Here is an 8,220-nt window from a genome sequence, read left to right as displayed (position 1 = left end):
ACCACACTGCAAATTTCAATATTGTTGAAAATCAATGGCATACTCACTAATCAAGCCAAAATATTGCAATGCAATTCGGTGAGTAATCCCCACTACTTTACACTGACTTACTCACTGAAAACCGAATCCATTGCATTGCAATATTTTGGCTTATCTAGCGAGTGTGTCATTGATTTTCAACAACGTTGAAATTTATTGAGATTTTTCAGAATAAAAGTCAGAACCCATGGTTGGTTGCAGACGTGTTCCGGGTTTCACCAGCTGCTGTCACATAAGTTAAATCAAGGCAATATATGCTTGTTTTTGTCTACTTTTAAGATATATTTTACTTGCTTTGAAGCAATTATGAATCGATTATCCCGTAGTAGGGGGAATAGACTACACTGCAAAAAGTAAATCTGAGTAAGATGAAATATCTTAAATCAAGATATATGCCTGTTTTCTGTCTGAGCCTTTTAAGATTATTTTTGATTTTCGTTTTAAGAACATCTTGGCAAGTGACATTTTCCTGTTCTGTTGACAGATATTTTTGCTTATTTTAAGTCATATTTCCCCCCATTTTATTGCTTTTTGTTCTGTTTTTGAGAGCTCACTATTTTGCAGTGTATTTTAAGAGCCTTGTGTGCCAAAAGACTGTTTTAGCCTGCGAAAAGAGCTAAAAGCCTATAGGAATTAACTCAGAGAAGAACTGAGCCAAATCTTCAGGTCTGAGACAAGGTTACTCATTGCCGAAAGCGTGGTTTATCGAACCCCTTCTGGTTACTGTACATAGAGGTGTTCTTGATTGTCACCAGATGCCATAGGGAAGCAGTGAAGGGCAACTGCTTTTTGGTTTCCGACCCCGGTAGGGACTGGCATGCTGTGATGCTGTTGGATGTATGACCCTGGTAGGGACTGGCATGCTGTGATGCTGTTGGATGTATGTACACTACAGTACAGTCTAACCTACAGACTAGTTGTAGAAAATACCCAGAAACCCACATGAGGGAGACCAAAATAATGTCAGTACATAAAGATGACTGTGCTGTAGGGTGCCCTTTGTGTTGTCATAACAAACCCAGTGTCTGTTATGACAGACTGCTCTTAGTGTGTGTTTGTGTGTGTGTGTGTGTGCCTGTGTGTATGTGTGTGCGTGTGTCTGCAAAAGCCAGTATATCATCAGCATTGTCATAAATGACAGGTTCTTTCCTTGTGACCTAGATACAGGGGATATGCAATTACAACACAAAACCTTTTGTACTCAGCTAAATTGATTGAATTTCACTTCAGCAGCAGAGGTCAGGTCCCAGTGTCGTATGTACTGTAATATGAAGTGCGACACATGGGCAGACGATTGTAGCCTTTAGAACTTTCTTGGAAGCTTTCATCTGCAGGTACAGTGTACTGGAAACCACTAATTACAACATGAAAACAACCTGCTCATTAAAAAAAAAACGTAAAAAAAAGCCTTTTAGCCAGTTGGGGCCCCTACATGCGTGGAAACTAGTGTGCCGGTCTCAGCTCACACTTAAATGTCGCAGAGCACACATAAAACCCATAGGAAAAATACCATGCAAGTTACAGGTCTTTAATGCTAAGGCTGAGGAGCGCATCCAAAAATAACAGCTGGTATCACAGTATTTCATTAAGTTAATCCGAGGCATTACTTTTATAGTTTCTGTTCCTACGTGGCTTTAATGGCTGTGTTAAGGTTACAGTGAGGAGGATCGTACCATCGTGTTAAAGTTACAGTGAGGAGGATCGTACCATCGTGTTACAGTGAGGTAGATCGTACCATCGTGTTAAAGTTACAGTGAGGGGGATCGTACCATCATGTTACAGTGAGGGGGATCGTACCATCATGTTACAGTGAGGGGGGTCGTACCATCATGTTACAGTGAGGGGGATCGTACCATCATGTTACAGTGAGGGGGATCGTACCATCATGTTACAGTGAGGAGGATCGTACCATCATGTTACAGTGAGGAGGATCGTACCATCATGTTACAGTGAGGGGGATCGTACCATCGTGTTACAGTGAGGAGGCTCGTACCATCATGTTACAGTGAGGGGGATCGTACCATCGTGTTACAGTGAGGTGGATCGTACCATCATGTTACAGTGAGGGGGATCGTACCATCATGTTACAGTGAGGGGGATCGTACCATCATGTTACAGTGAGGAGGATCGTACCATCATGTTACAGTGAGGGGGATCGTACCATCATGTTACAGTGAGGAGGATCGTACCATCATGTTACAGTGAGGAGGATCGTACCATCGTGTTACAGTGAGGTGGATCGTACCATCATGTTACAGTGAGGAGGATCGTACCATCATGTTACAGTGAGGAGGATCGTACCATCATGTTACAGTGAGGAGGATCGTACCATCATGTTACAGTGAGGGGGATCGTACCATCATGTTACAGTGAGGGGGATCGTACCATCATGTTACAGTGAGGTGGATCGTACCATCGTGTTACACGTGTTACACCTGGCCCTGTTCACTGTGTGTGTGTGTGTGTGTCTGTATGTCTCTTTCTCTCTCTCTCAGTGTGTGTGTGTGTGTGTGTGTGTGTGTGTAGATTCTGCATGGCAGGCGCTTTGTGCCCGTGCAAAGTGAACGACCACCTTGTGCCACAGCATCCCCTCAACAGACGCCATCCCTCTTTCCTGAAGCTGAGAAACCGATGTCATTCTCTGCAACAAACAACGACACACACCAAACCACCCCAGGCCGTAGGCTATACTCCACACCTCATAAATACTTCCCTGCAAGCTTACTTCCCTAACATCTTCTAACATTACTACACAACAACAACAACAACAAAGAAAAAATGAAGCTTTCTCGAACGGCTCTCGCATACAGTTTTCAACCTCCATCCGCAACCCACAAAAGCATGCCCCCTGGGGCCACTGGTTGTTCAACGTCTGCTGTCTTTCCATGTCTTTCCCTGTCTTTCCCTGTGTTTACTGGATGTGCGCAGAGGCCCCCACCAGGGTCTGGGTCGGAGGGACCTCCGCGAGGCCCGGCCCGTGTTGATACAGTTGCCTAGCCCGAGGCCGGACAACAGCCCCCTGAGGAGAGGGGAGGGGGGGGAGAGAGGGGCCAGCGAGGCTAGAGCGGTGGACGAGGCCCCTGGCATTGGCCCTCCATTCCCTGCTTACCCCCCCCTTCCCCCCCACCACCACCCCTGACCATGGGTCACCACACTGCCCCACAACCCCCACCCCCCCCCCCCCCACAGCTGAGCTCTTAATCCTGTCCCAGTCATGCACACACACACACACACACACACACACACACACACACACACAAACACACACAACCTACTGGCCTGTATTCTCCAACTGTCCTCTGATTATTTACCTGCTTCACAGTTGCACGGTTTGATCTCTCCCCCTTTCTCTGAATGTCTGGGGGGGGGAATATATCGCAGAAAAAATAAATTCAGCTGAGTGGAGACAGACAGAGTAGGTCTCGCGCCTGTCTTCACAGGAATCGTGAGTTTACATACACAGTCTTGCCTTGCTGCAGAAGACCCGGTGTAATTCAAGTCTCCTGGTAACAATGAGCAGGCCTGTTCATACCGTATCCGATCCAATCCCACATCATCTTTTTTGTTATTTTTTACAACAAATTTTACACAACAGAGGAGAGGACCAGACCACCCTCTCTTCTACGCTGTGTTACATTACTCTGGAGGACTGTTGAAGGAAGTGAAAGATTTCTCACACAGGAAGGAGAATCTGAATCACTACCCACTTCCAATAACTCATTGGAAATCAGATCAAAGTTCAAGTGCATGGCTACGGTTTTTGCAAGGTTTTCGAAGGAATTCGGTATGTTTCCAGTCTGAAGAGATACTTCCTGAACCGTGTCTGTGTTAGTTTATTCAAGGTTGTAACTTGGCAGACAGACAGACAGACAGACAGACAGACAGACAGGAGGGGGGGTACAGCCTCTTGTAAAGCAGCGGACCGAGGCATTCTGGTCTGTAGGCGGTGACCTTCCACCCGGTTAGGTCAGTGGTGAAAACCATTTAAATCCTCACACCTAGGGAACCCAGCCAGGAATAGCAGATTCACAGACAACTGCTTCTCCCAAAACAGCAAACGTGCACAACAAGAACAGTGAAAGACGAATGGTTTGCTGTCAGACTGGGACATCACCGAGGGCTCCAGACGGATTACAAGTGACGGCGTTACATGAAGATGACGCATGGGTTAGAGGTCAAAGGTCACGTCAAACTGGGCCACTGGGTAGGGAAGTGTTGTTGATGTATTGGTGTCCTGTGTCTGACTGGGTCACACAGGTTGTAACCATAGAAACAGGAGACAGGTCATAGATGTTGTCCATACCATGTTTGGATAATGTGGGTCCATTCGAGATGTCTGACGACAGGAACAGAAAGATGTGTAAATGACCTCAGCGGTTACAGTTCATTGGCTGAGGCAATCATGTGTAGTAATGTGAAAAACACATTTAAGATAGTTAAGTAAGTAGTGTGTGCACCCAAATTCATCCTTGTAACAATACCACACATTTGTCACTACTACACATAATGAAATGTGTGTATACTGTACCAAACGGCTGACTGCTTCAACAACCACAGCGGCCAGGAGAGGTTTCACGGCATCTTTTATTTTTTATTTTTACCATGAGTGAAATAAAAAACGCTGTGTCAGTGGGCGTGTACCTGAAATGTAGCCCCCTGTCACGGTTTTTGAGCATTTTCCACATCAGCCCATTCTCAACAGGCCCATCTGACACCCAGCTATTCTTTCCACTCAGTCTCTCGCTCAGTCTCTCGCTCCTCTCTCTCTCTCTCTCTCTCTCTCTCTCTCTCTCTCTCTCTCTCTCTCTCTCTCTCTCTCTCTCTCTCTCTCTCTCCTTCTCTCTCTCTCTCACCCTGAATTAGAATAGAAAAAGCCAATCAGTGGGCCTTTCATTTTAGGGGTGAATATGGAGTCATGTCTCTCATCTTGATAACTACGCTTTTGAGTGTACTTTGTAGATTATTTACAATTTTAACCTACAATGCAATTCCAAATCTACTATAACAGAGATCTAATAAAGTTTAAACCTTTTGGAATCTCGACCCATTAGAACACATAGAATCGGAACCTTCCTGATGGAATGGGTCGGAATGTGGAAAGGTTGTGGCATGTCGTGATAATAGAGATCCAGAACATCGCTGTCGTTCTCTTCTCAGACTTTTATTATTTCGTTTAGTTATTTCTCTCTTACATAATGACATCACACAGCCTGTCACACTGTTGAGACAATTGTTACTTTGTTTATATTGTGTTATTACTCTCTCTCTCTCTCTCCCCCATCTCTCTCCCTCCCTCTTTCAGCCCATCTTTCTTTCCTTCCCCAACTCTGATTAAAGCTCATAAATCAATTTCCTATTGTCTAAGTGGAAAAGGAGGGCAGCTTTTTCCACTACTAACTCTGTCCCTCTGCTGCTGTTGGTGTGTGCTGTTCACATGGGGAGGCTGATTCAAAGCATTCAAATGTTTTCCTTCCAAATGTATTAAAAACAGCACCTTATGAAGGGAGTGGGTTTTGTGTATCAGCGAGTGTTTCTATGTGTGTGTGTGTGTGTGTGTGTGTGTGTGTGTGTGTGTGTGTGTGTGTGTGTGAGCGAGTACACAGGCATCTCGTGGGAAAGCAAGCCCAGATGTTGCCCCCTTATTTTCCATATGATGGTTGAAAGCGAATCATATTTAACTTGAAAAGCCATCAGTCTCCTTGATTAATACCTTTTGCGTGCAGACTTTTCCTTCTGATAAAAAAACAAAACAAAAGAACCCTGTATGTTTTGTGGTATACTGTAACTGCAGTATGCTATGCCTGCATGTGTGTGATTTTGTATGGTGTTTGTTTCTATCTTTGTATATTTTGGGGACACGTGGCCTAATCAGACAATGCTTGTCAATAACTCATGTCTTGACAAGGCAATTCAATATCTAAACCCAATTTATCAAAGGCTGTATGCCACCACCTTCAAGACAGACAGGCAGGCAGGCAGACAGGCAGACAGACAGACAGGCAGGCAGGCAGGCAGGCAGGCAGGCAGGCAGGCAGGCAGGCAGGCAGACAGACAGGCAGGCAGGCAGACAGGCAGACAGGCAGACAAGCAGGCAGGCAGGCAGGCAGGCAGGCAGACAGACAGGCAGGCAGACAGGCAGGCAGGCAGACAAGCAGGCAGGCAGGCAGGCAGGCAGACAGACAAGCAGGCAGGCAGGCAGGCAGGCAGGCAGGCAGGCAGGCATAGAGACAGACAGACAGATAGACAGACATACATACAGACAATACATACATACAGACACCTGTGACCCAGACACATCCCTATTCACATTTCGGAGAGTCTTTTAAGTTCCTATAATATTGTCATCTATCGCACCTGGAGTCATTCAACCAAGGCAGCGTAATCACAGACCTCCGAGTTCGGAGCGTTCAATTGATTTGAGGTCGGAAATTCCAAACAACAGAGGTGACAGGTGACAGCCAACGCTGGCCAGATATATCCGCTTTAACTTTCAATCTTGCAAAGTTTGCCACTCTCCAAAAACGTGTATCTCATGCACGAAAACAAACTGCAGTGCGTATTCAACACCTTAGAAAAACATTGTTGTTATAATTCCACTTCACTTCAGTGTAAGCTTATGAATTTCCTGCCATGCTTGTGGTTACCTTCTTGTTGACATGACATAGTTTCCCACTTCGTAATTACGAGCTCGAGGGATGGAGTTCAAATGGATTTTTCCGCACTCTGAGATCAAATTTCTGAGTTTTCCGACTTGTCTCGAACGATCCATGATTTCAGTGACGAGCTAACAAGACAAGTCACATGCAGTAAAGCGTGCTCCAATCACCACGGTTCACCAGGTCCGTAACCAGGTCCTGTGTGACTCAGTTGGTCGAGCATAGCGCTAGCAACACGTAGGTTGGGGGTTCGATTGCTGCTGGGACCATATATACAAAAAATATCTGCCTCTGTATTGTAAATCGCTTTGGAAAAGAGCATCTATTAAAAAGCATATACTGTGTATATATGTATACAGTATATGTATATATACTTTTATTTTTTGATTTCCCTGCTGATATCTCCTCCAACACAGCTCACCAGACAGGACACGGTGACATCACTCACGGATACGGTGACATCATTCATGTGTCTGGCTCTGTGACAGCTTACTCATTGATGTGGTTTCGGTCAGCTGGATCGATGAGCTTGTCGAAAATGTGAATGGAGCAGGTTGAGAGAGAGAGAAAGTGTGCGTGCGTGCATGAGAGAGAGAGGGAGAGAGAGAGAGGGGGGGTGGGGGGCAGTCGTGAGTTGTTTAATCTGTCATCATCTGAGGTTTCCAGAGGAAGCCCAGAGAAGGCCAGGAAGCTCTCCTGATGCAAGTGGTTGTAAAAAGGCATCAACAATGGTCTTACTAACAGACGCATGCATTCAGCTCAGCATCACAAGCAATATGTGACACAGTCTGATCATTTGGTCCGCATGTCGGCAACCAATCAAACTGTTTGGACTTTTCTTTTGAAACACGGAACTACGTTTCAACCTTTTTGAGAATCACAACCCAAACTCGCTAGTCAAGCCAAAATACTGCAACGAAATGGATTCGGTGAGTAATCCCCACTGCTACGTAGTTAACTACAACACTACTTTACATTGTTAGCAGGTTCACAAAACAAGCCGTGTTAGTTGACTAGTGATGTGTTATTGATTTTCAACAATGCGGAAATGTATTCCCATTTTTCGAAAGAAAAGTCAGATCATTACATCGGATCCCGACATGAGGACCAAATGATCAGACTGTGTCACATACTGTATGTGCACAGCTCAGTCCTGTGTGGATCTGCTAATAATATTGGCAGCACACAAACAAGAAAAGAGAGTCTTCCAAGTTCCCTGCCAGGGTCTGGTAAGTCAACGCGCCCCTCCCTGGAAATGGAATGAGGCCATGCTGTTCAGGAACCCAGTCATTGATCGGGACAATGGACTGCTCGCAAACTCCCAGGGTGCAAAGCAGGGACCGCACCAATCAGGTCCCTGGGAATTAACCCATGAGCGTCCCCCCCCAGTGTTTCCTAACAAGCTCAAAGGGGCAGAGTAACTTGAGAGCTAACTGATAACCATAGAAACCACTTCCCCCGGTCGCCACGGCGATTGTGTGCTAATGGGAAATTAACAAAGAAAGTAACACCCAAGCAGAAAAAG

The sequence above is a fragment of the Nansenia antarctica genome (assembly GCF_963989245.1).
Source record: "Nansenia antarctica genome assembly, chromosome: 11".
Taxonomy (NCBI): domain Eukaryota; kingdom Metazoa; phylum Chordata; class Actinopteri; order Argentiniformes; family Microstomatidae; genus Nansenia; species Nansenia antarctica.
This window is presented reverse-complemented; position numbering follows the sequence as displayed.